Source organism: Pteronotus mesoamericanus, unplaced genomic scaffold (genome assembly GCF_021234165.1).
Source record: "Pteronotus mesoamericanus isolate MK-2021 breed Mesoamerican mustached bat unplaced genomic scaffold, CSHL_Meso_final contig_130, whole genome shotgun sequence".
Lineage (NCBI taxonomy): Eukaryota > Metazoa > Chordata > Mammalia > Chiroptera > Mormoopidae > Pteronotus > Pteronotus mesoamericanus.
Genome location: NW_026555060.1, coordinates 24,498,161 through 24,509,110, shown reverse-complemented (window position 1 = coordinate 24,509,110; position 10,950 = coordinate 24,498,161). Strand labels below are relative to the sequence as shown.

Sequence of the window (10,950 nt, the reverse complement as noted above, 5' to 3'; positions counted from 1 at the left end):
GACTGCTGGTATACAAAACTAACATGCTTTTCTGAACATTTACATAATATTTTTGAAATTAAGGTTGGACCTTCTCTAAATGTAAACCCACATCACACATTCTGAACCTAACACAGAACTTAAAGGGCAGTCACGCAAATGTTCTGCATTTCTGAGCATGTGTTTTCTTAAGGACTTAAAAGTTTCAAGAAGTGCAAACATGACTGAGCCAGGTGTGAAACTCTGAGGAATCACAGTGAAAAACTGTTAATGAGCCCTGAGTGGAGAGCACATGCTACAAGGACAAATTAACACTACAAGGATCACAAAGGTGGACTGAAAGTATGAAAGAAAAAGAATAATATTTGGAAACGAGGAGAGAGGGCCACCACCAGACAGGTCACCCAGAGAGCTGGGCATGAAGAATCAGGAAGTTACACTCAAGGCTGTGAGGAGCCAGGTGGTGACAGGGAGCTCCACAGGACCCAGGACAGGTCCGCATTCTACACCCCCGTCTGCTCCAAACGCGCCTGGCGTCTTTGAAAAGAGAAAGCTCCCTCTTGTCCCAAAGTTAAAGCCACAGCAACTGACTTTTAACAGAATCTGCTTTTATTTCCCAAAGCTTCTATTTACTCAGATGACTATGTATCATTCTCAAGATTTCCAATATTATAATTAATAAATGGACACTGGAAGAATGAGGTTAATTGCATTTATGGTGAGATGTGAATAAGTAAATAAAAACATGCTAAGGTTTTGTTAAGGACTCCCTCCAATCTCACTTCTCCAGGGAGCCCCGTTCCTGGAACTGGGACAAGGACAGAATCAGCCCCCTGCAGAGTGACTGGAATCATCCTTTTGAAGTCCTCCCTTTTCCTCTTGGAATCCCCTGATCTCCCCCCATCGAGTGTCCCCTCAGCACTCCGGGCTTCAGGGCTCATGGGGACAACGTTCCTTGTTATGCCTAAAGGGCTTCCTGGCCCACTGACCACGAGGAGCCTCTGCTTCTAGCACGCACAGTGGCGCTCTGCCTGCCTTCCTCTGACCTCTGGCTCTGGCTGCGCTGTCACCCACGTGGTCACAAGTTGGCCAGAACACAGCACAGTGGGCGGAAAAGCAAGCTAGACCAGCCAGGTACTCGCAGGACCCCTCCTGGATTGAGTGCCAGTGAGGACTCCCTGGGGGTGTGCAGGGGTAATCATTTGTCTCCCCCTTGTTTATAGAGAAGTCAGACCTGGGAAAACAGAGAAGAAAAAAGAAGGAAAACATGTACAGACAGAGAATCTTCTCTAGATGCAAGAATTAATTATTCATGTCCTGCTTTGAGTGCAGAAGTAGGTCCTTATTTCTATCATGAGGAAACTGAGGCTCAGAGAGATAAAGGAAAGGAGCGGCTAATGTCTACCAAGAGCTTACTACAGGCCAGATGGTGATATGTGTTAGCCCATTTATTACTCACCAATCCCTTCACTGGAGCACAGTGCTCTCCGTGGTAGAGGTGGGAAACCAAGGCAGAAGACACCGGGAACTCACCCATAGTCCCAAGCTAACCAACAGTGGAGCCAGGACTGGAAGCCAGAAATTCTGACTCCCAAGCCCCTGTATTTCACCATCGTGCTATACTGCCCTGCAGGTCATGGGGTTTTTAAACACAGGACTCCGAGTTTCCATCTCTGTCCTCTGCTGATGCAGTCCTGAAGGACCAAGACCTTAGGCCAAATGGGACCTCCCTCTGTCTGGAAAGACACTTCAAACTGGATGCACTGAAAAACAAAAACAAAAACCCATGGATGCAGCTGCCAGCCATGCGTGCAGCTGGCTCCTCAGCTGGCCTCTGAGGTCAGTGTCTCCACTGTTCTTGGGCCTCTGCCACGGACACATGGGCAGGTGTGGTTTTCACCTTTCTCTACCTGCCAGTGGGGCTGCCTCAGGCTCCTGCCTACCATCCAGGCTGCCCTGTGGGCTGGTTGATGAGCTTGAGAAAGTCACCCTTGGCCAAAGGAGGCTTGGCTCTCCTCGGGGGCCACCCTTCTGTCATCACCTCTCCTTGGCCAGATGGGGACAGGCAGCATCTCAGTGTGCAGAGGGCAGTGCCCTGTCAGCTCTTCTCCCCAGACGGCAGAGCAGGAGGCTCCAGGGGTCGAGCCCAAAGCAGAAGAGATGTGAACTAGACAATATGGAGCATGTGGAATGTTAGGACAGATTCCTGGGAGAGGACGGGGATGGACACTGGTCCAGTCTGGCTCAGATCCAGTGTGCACTGCTGAGCAGAGAAAGTGGTCCAGCTGAGACTTGAAAGTGCTGGGACTAGGGAAGAAGACCTCCCTGTCCACCCTGAGCTTCTAAAAGGCACCACTGCTGCAGCAGAATTGCTTGCTGACACCCCATTATGCATTCTCTCTTCATAGGAGTAGGTCTTTTTTTTAAGATGAAAGATTTATATGATCTGAAGAGAGACCAGATTTATTTATTTATTTATTTATCTGTTAATTTATTTTAGAGTTGCTAGTTTCTAAACTTCATTTTTATTTTTTTCATATTAAACCAATTTTTTTTATTTTTTTTATTTTTCAGCTTTCTTTGACACCATAGTAAAATGGAACAAAAAAGTACACAGAATGTATTAAGGAGAATTTTTAAAACCTTTTACCTTACCTAACATGTTTAATATTTTCAAGACAATTCTGCCATAAGGATCAAATGCACGGCACTCAAAGACGTGAGCTCGTGAGCCGTCTGAAAACGCGGTGGGGCCGGGGCGCGGGGCGGGGGGGTGGCGGGGGAGGCGGCTTACGGCGCACAGCTCCGCAAGCCCTCTAGGCCCCTGGACACTCACTCACAAGCTGCCTGAAGGTCACAGTGATTCAAACAGGACTAGGAGGATCTTCAGACAGAGGGAGGGTGAAGTTAGGAAGCAGGGTGGTCCTCTCCTCGGATGCTTTGGTATTTAGCCATGTCTTCTGGAAATACTTTAGAAAGTTCTTGAATCAGCAGCCTTTTAAATTTCTTCATCATGTTGATCTTGCCTTTAACTTGTTCATTTTTTGCTAGAGCCCTCTCCAGGCACTCTTTGGTGTAGAGTGGTGGGTTTCGACCTTGATCTAAATACTCGAAAACTTCTAACAGTAATATCATGAAGTTGCTGTCTGCACTTACCAATATCCTGTAAGCCAGTCACAATAAAATTCAGTTTTTGGTTGAGCCTGGCCTTGCTGCTGGGCTAGAAGTCGCTGACGATGATGCTGAGCTGCCAGATGTTTTCCACGAACTTCTCCAGGTGCTCCTCCAGGTGGTCGAACTTCTCTGCCATGGCCCTACAATCAGCACTGCCACTGGCCCTAAACTTCATTTTTAGCTGGCTGTGACTATGTGCCAAAGTTCTGGCTAATGAAATATGCATGAAAGTCAGGGATGTGTAAAATCTGGGCCCTGTCCTTAAAACAAAGTAGTGTGTCCTTGCCTTTCCCCATGCTGCCTTCCTTGTGGCTGGAATGCAAATATGATGGCAGGAACTGGAGCAGCCACTCTGGGCCACAAGATGGAAGCACATGTTGAGGATGGCAGAGCAAATAGTCAAAGGGCCCAGGATCTCTGGTGGGTGTGGAGCTGCCAGTCGGGCTTTGCCCACCCATTTGAACTTTTACATGACAGAGGTACAGGTTTTTATCTTGTTTAAGCCAGTATTATTTGGGTTTTTTTGTTACAGCAGGCAAGTTGACATCCTACTAATGCATCTCAAACCTCAGACTCCCCAAGTGCCCTTTGGGTGTCATGGTTGTAATGCCTTGTGTGTAATAAACACCATGCCATAAGGGCTCAGCACATACCAGACCTCATCTGCCCAGGATCACAGGGAGGAGTACATTTGGGGCTGGGTTTGTAGGAAAACAGAAGAGCAGACCATTCCAGGCAGCCTCTTTTCTTTTCTGTTAGCTGGCTCACTGGTCAGTGCTTCTAGAAAAATGGGGCCAGCTCTGGTTTTATTTTTTTCAAACTAAGGTTCTCTTGGTAAAAACAGCTGATGGGGAGGAAAGCCCTGAGAACAGGGGAAAGACTGTGTCCTGGTTCCGACACTGCTTTTACCAGTTTGCAGAGTGGCCCTGAACCAGTTTCTCCATATGTAAAAACAGAAATGACAATGGCTGCTTCCACAGGGCCGTGTCACCGTGATGTGTCCTCAGGATCCCAGGAAAACTCTTTTTATTCATTTCTGTGGCAGACTGTATTTTCCCAAGATGATTGCCACCTCTGATTTGATGTCTCATCTCATGACTGAAGGGGGAGAAACCCCTGCTGGTGTTGGCCGGAGAATTTCCAGCCCGGTGTTACTTCTGTGTTCCTGGAGCCAGCCCGCCTGTGCTCAGTCTGGTGCTGTCACATTTCAGCCACAGGACCACCACTGCTTTGATTGTTTCTCATGTTAAGAGATCAGCGTGGCACCCTGGCGTCCCCTCCGTCGGACATGGCTGTGTGAGGGGAAGTTGGTCTCATGGGGCCCTCCCCTCCAGGCACAGACTAGACAGTCTCTCCTGGCTGAGAACAGAGCAGGCGACCTCCCTCTGACGGCCACATGTGTCTCCTGCTTTTCACATAGGGGGTGGCCTCACCGCGTCTCTCTTCATATTAGCTTCTGAGAGAGACCCTTCCCCTGCATTGAAAGTCTTTGTCCTTTTGTAAGTAATGTCTACCTCTCTCCAGGAGAAGGTTTTTCCCAGCGAATTCCTTCTACACCTGCCCTCGCCTGAACGTCCAAGCAGGTGCCCAAGCAGGCCACACAGGGGGCTCTTCTTGCTCAGTGGGCCTGAAACATAGGTGGAAGGTTCCCTGTCACCTGGGGTTTAGCCCTGACCATCAAGTGCATGCCAAAATCCTATTACTTTTTCTTTTCTGCTTTCATTGTGGAATTTCCTGATGAGGGAGGGTCAGGGTGGAAGGAGCAGGATCCTCACCACCTCCTTCTCTGCCTCATGTATGAAACGAGTGAGCAAAGGCCCCTTACACCGGCGGCCCTGTCTCAACTCCCTCTTCTGTGCGAGGCGGGTAAAAAGTCCTTCCGGCCTGTTTGATCCTCAAGTTCCCTGCCATCTGAGGATCGCAGTTCTCCTGGCTCCTTCACTTAGAAACAGCCTCAAACTTCTACAGAAAAGTTGCATGTAGGGAATAAGTATTTTTCCAGAGCCATTTGGGAATACACTGTTGACATGATGCCCCATGACCCCTGAATATTTTGGCATGTATTTTCTACACGTGAGGGCGTTCTCCCACATGACCACAACATGCCTGTCAGATGGAAAAGTCAGTGCTGCTCCCTTCCCACCATGTGATCATCATTCCCACTCAAGTTTCCTATCTTCCCACTCATGTCCTTTTCAGCAATAGGACACAGTGCAGTATCATGTGTCCCATTTAGTTGTCACATATCTTTAGCCTCCTTTGATCTGGGATATCTTTCTCATCCTTTTATTGACTGAAAATCACTCATCTTAACACTTTTGAGTGTCGCAGACTCAGTTGCTCCTGGAGTTAGTTTTCTGAAGCTGCGGTTAAGTTCAGTCTGTGACAGATGTGGTGCTGTGCTCTCTCTGGGTCCTGTCCAGCGGCTCACGGTTTCCGTGGCTCCATCGCTGAGGTAACTGAGCCCTCGATTAAGGTCTGTCGGCCAGGTTCTCAAACGAAGTGAATTTTTGTTTGCAGTTACTAAATATTTTGTGGGGAGGTACTTTGACACTCTGTGAATATCCAGTTACTCATCAAATAAGTACAGTTTAATAATTCTAAATGTATGTGAATATAACTAATTAATGTAATTAACATATATGTAAATTCATTGTTTCCTATTTCATCCCATTGGTTATGACTTATTATCATCATTTATCTTGATGCTCAAATTGTCCCAGAGTTAGTCGGTGGGAGTCCATTCAAGCTGGCACCTGTGTCCTTTTGACATGTCCCTCATTCTTTGAGCAATTCCTGACTTTCTGGCACAGAAATATGTCCTCGGCTCATCTTGTAGTTTCCCTGCCCAAGCTCTGCAACTGGCCATCCCTCCCAGGAGCCCTGGGCCTGGCTTGGGCTCCCCACTCTGTCCTTGTGGAACACAGTTTGAGCAAGAGTCCTGCAAAGTCAGTTTGTCAGAAATCCCCCTGTGGTAGCTCACCACCCTCGCTGTCTGACCGGGTTCCTCCTCCCTCATTGCCTGGACTGCCTTCAGCCAGAACTCTGTTGAGTCGGCCCAGCAGGAATGATCCTTCCCCCTGGTGTTTGCATTAGTAATTTTCCATCCTTTGACCCCCCACCCTGCTCCTGGGCTATAAACCCACACGTGTCCTTGCTGGAGTTGGACTCGAGTCCGATCTCTCTCCCCTTTTACAAGCCCCCATTGCAGGAGCCCTCCTGGAACGGTCTGCCTCACCGTCCCTAACAGGCGTCACCAGTCCTTTCTTCTTTCACAGTGGTGTTCAGACACCTGCATCTGGGTGCCAGGTGTGCTCATGGACATCGCAGTGTCAGGGCGCTGAGCTTGGGAACATCCATCTGCACACATTGTTTATTTCCACTTCTGTCAATGTGGATTGAAAACCTTGAGTGTACATCCACAGCTCCATTTCCGCCCCGACACCAAAGGGGTCACTCTGGTTCTCTCCTTGCCATGTTGTAGCCCCTCCTCAGGTAGGGAGGAAGCCGCCTCCCGTCATCCTCAATAGGTTGGCTTATTTGGTTATGCTGCTCCCTCCTCCACGAGGATGCCATCCCCACGCCCTCCCTCCCAGGCTCTGAGACCAGGGCGTAGGCCACCTGCCCCACAGCAGCTCTCTTAACCCCCCTCCCTGCTTCCCTGCCAGACATTGTGCCCCCAACCCCTCAGACTCCTAACCGTGCTTGGCCCCCCGCTCATGGCTTTGGGACAGCATTGTGAGGGAAGGGACAGGGTAGTAGAACCTGTTTGAGCCATTGATAGCACGGAATGTTCTGGTCAAGGATGATGGTGTCTGAAGCCCATGTGGTTGTTCCCTGGGACTGAGGCTTTCTGGCTGGGTTCATCGGGGACCCTCACAGTACTTTTGAAAGCGAAGAGCCTTGCACAGCACTCAGGAGAGGAGCGAGTTCTTTTCTGCTTCTCTGCTTCCCCATTAGCTTCAGGTCTCGCACGTGACCCCGGATAGGTTACATTTTAGTGACCCTGCCAGCGTCAGGGCTGGTCAGGAAATTTTCCGTATCTCCCCCTGGTTATTCATGCTTTCTGAAAGCAGGCCCGGTGCCAGACACTTCTGGTCTGAGTCATCCACGCCTCGCTTAGCAGCGCCCAGCTCCCCACCCTGCTCCCCCTGCCCCTGCCCCCAGGAATCCCAATTCCAGGGTTCCAGTATTGGTCTCCCTGGGGGGCTGAGAGGAGCCCGGCTGTTTGAGGATTTCCCTCAGGTCCCCTGTAGTGTCCCCTTCTGGGATGCAGTTTCTCTTGCCCAGAGGAGAGAGAGAAAGCAGGTGCCAGAGGACAGAAAAGACTCCAGGAAGCCCTCGTAAAGATAATTGGAGACTGACAGCCCCAGAGATCACCAACGCAGGGACCAGCGACACTTAAAATTCAGGGCTCCTCACTGACATGGGCATGTCCACAGCCTGTGCCATCAGGAGTCCCAGTTCTGCAGTCTTTGTTTTTAAGAAGGGGCCCCGGCATTGTCTAAGCTGCAGGCCCCACGATCTGGCCGGCCCTGGATTTAATGCCGTGGGAAACATGACTCCCACGCCTATGAGTCCCAGAGGGAAAGGACCAATGACAGGGCTCCAGTGTGTGGGAAAGCAGCTTAGCATCACATTTAAAGGTAACACTGCTGGGGTTCAAACCTCAGCTCTGACATTTGCCAGTGTGGGATTCTGAAAGTTACCTAACCTCTGTGTGCCTCAGTTTCCTCTGGTAAAGAACTACCTCACCTCACAGGGCTGATGTAAGGATGAAATATGTCCTTCTATATATATGAATTCTATCTATCTAACATATCCATCCATCCATCCATCCACCTACCTATCTACCAGGAACACAGAGGCAGACACACAAAGGCTCCCGGAACAGCACTTAGACACATTACCTGTCCACTCAGTGCTCTGTGAAACGCTGCCATGAAAGTCACATGTCCTGGTGCCCTTACTCTTCCCCTTGTTCCTCAAGGCCAAAGATTGTTCCCCAAGTCCTTTGCCTTATTTGGAGAAGGTTGGAAAGACTCAGAAGGGTTTCAGAACATTTCAATGTCAGGATCGTTTGTCATGGGCTGCTTTTCCAGGGAGCGATTTGGCCTCCCTCGGCCACACCTGCTTATGTGGGCGCATGGACGGCTAGGGAAGCAGAGCCTGCAGCCTGGGCCTGTGCTGCCTCCTGGCTCCCTGCTCCGGGGAAGGGCCCGCTGTCCCCTGTCTCCAGAAGGGAGAAAAGGAGAGGAGTTTGGGAGGAATTAGGATTAGGGGTTAGGCATAAGGATTCATCTGACTGGGAAAGTGAGGTCGATGTGAACTGGTTTGTGGAAAAAGCCACAAATAGCAGCCTCAGAGGAGACTCTTACCTGGGAGGTGGTCCTGGGTTTGGCCTGGGAGTTCCTTGCCGCCTGCAGGAGGTCAACCATTGAGAAATGGTGACCCCTCTTGCCACCTGCCCAGCCCACCACCTGCCTGGTGTCAGAAAGCTGGCTGCTCAGGCACTTGAACTGCACACGAATTTCTGTCTTCTTCTCTAGTCAGCGCTGTGACCCCAAGAGTGACTGACAGACGCTGGAGGAGGCCGACCCGCCCAGGCTTGGGGCAGGGCCTGCAAACTCAGCCCTTCCTCAAAGAAACCCTCTCTGGGTGCCAGCCTGTCGTCCCAGTGCCTTCTCTTTTCACTCCACCTGCCCCGCACGCGCCCTCCCTGCCCACCACCGCCGTCCCCTCCCCTCCCGCTCCTCCTCCGCCCCTCCTGACCGCCCCCTGCCCCTTCTCCGCCCCGTCAGCCTCTCTTCCCTGACTCCTGAGTGACACTCCCAAATACATGCTGCTGAAGCCAAAAGAGGTTTCAGGATAATAAATATAATCACTATGAAAATGAGAAATAGTTTACCAGCAGATTGCATACCAGATTTAAGGACAATACATTTACTTGGGAAAGAGCTGAGGCTGGTGCCAGTCCATCTGTTGAATCATGGCTGAATACTGGGTTTGGCAAAAAATGAAAGCATTCTGGGAGAAGCAATGGCTCTGTGGGTCTTACAGTGTAGATAGAGTACGGTATATTTTAGCATTACTTGTAAATTGTGTGCTACACATGCTTCATGCCAGTAAAATTGATAGTAATACATGCATGTGTAAGTATGCATACATGGTTTTTCAGAGTCAGCTGTTAAGCACTAACTTGCACAGCGCTGCCCACCCCTTGCCCAGGCTCGGGCGGCTGCCTCCTTTGCTGCTCCCATAAAGGCCTGTGCAGACAACAGCACCACCTCCTTCTGTCTCACTTACTGACCTTGAGGACCAGGGAATCTTTGTAGCTCCACACTTAACATGAGGCCTGGCACAGATAAGGTGCCCCTCCCAAAATGTGATGAATTAATTCATAGATGTCACAGCCCAGTGGGTAAAGGTGACCCTACACACTCTCCATATGTTTCCTCTTCCTGGGCAGGGACTAATTTCCAGTCTTCTCAGGGTGGGGTGTGGCATGTGATGAGTTCAGGCAGGTGAGGTGTATGGTAGGAATGACGTCAGCCACTTTCAGACAAGGCGCTTCTTCCTTCCCTGCTGCAGGGATCCTAGAGGCCACGTGTTCCTGGTAGTGTGGCCACAGGATGGAGGAGAGGTGCCTGACCTGCACAGTGCCTTTGTGTCAAATAGACCTTTATTTTGTTAAGCCACTAAGATCATGGGGTTTACTTGTTACCACAGCATAGACTCACCTATCCTGACTAAGTCAATTAGGACACTGAGATGTGAGAGAAGACACGGGCCAGGTTGCATAGTTTGCTGTTGGCAGGGTCAGGCCAAGAGCCCATCTTCATTTTCTCTGTACATAGTGGCTCCTCCTGTGCATTTCTTCCCTCCCAAACAGTTTTTCAGAAGCTAAGTATGAATCTGAGGTGGGTTTTGTTGAAAGCCCCATTTTAGAGCTAGCTGGTTGGGGCTTACTCACCAGGAGGCCTCCACAGGCACCAGCCCAGCAGGCACACCCACCAAACATCCTCTTTCATTAGAAGATCAGCTGGTGTGGCTGGTGCTGGGGATTAAAGCTCCCATTAACTGTCATTAGCCTGGCTGCGGTTTCTCCCATAAGCACCTTTTCCCAGCCCTGTCGTTTATCACTGCTCTCTCAGCTTATCAGGACAGACCTGGTGCTTGGGCGGAGAGACGCCCGGCTTTGGAAGCTGGAAGTGGCAGTCTCAGAGCGCAGCACTAGGGACCGATATTAGGGAAAACTCAGTTCTTTGCTCCCATGTCCCCCCTTTACTCTTACACTGTTACTACACTCACAGCAGTTCTGCCACCAGACGTGTGTGGGTGTTCCCCACATGAAGCAATTCTCTGACATACCAGCTGGGTGTCCTACACTTTAACTCAGTTCTGACACTTAGATTTACCTGAGCCCATGTCAGGTCCCACAGGTTAAGGGCCCAGTCCGAGAGACTGCATCCTACTTCACAATCGTGAGTAGTAGGACCACAGGTTGTTCACAGCTTCTGTCTGATTTGGCTACAAGTTGGAGGTTCCTACAACCCGCCGTGGGTTCGATTAATTTGCTAGAGCAGCTTGCAGAACTCAGGAAAACACTTATATTTACAGTTTACCTAAGGATATGAGAAAGGATACAGATGAATGGCCAGAGGAAGAGAGACATAGGGTGAGGTCTGGGAGGGTCTGAACGCAGGAGCATCTGTCCCTGTGGAGTTGGGGGCGCATCACCCTCCCAGCATGTGGATGTGCTCACCAACCTGGAAGCTCTCCGAACCCCCTTTTGGG

The 10,950-nt window shown here is 50.2% G+C and overlaps 1 pseudogene; it reads right to left on the bottom strand.

Annotated features, from left to right (window-relative positions):
- Nucleotides 1-2,886: 2,886 nt before the first annotated feature.
- On the bottom strand, nt 2,887-3,289 carry LOC129084422 (mediator of RNA polymerase II transcription subunit 10-like; annotated as a pseudogene).
- Nucleotides 3,290-10,950: the final 7,661 nt, after the last annotated feature.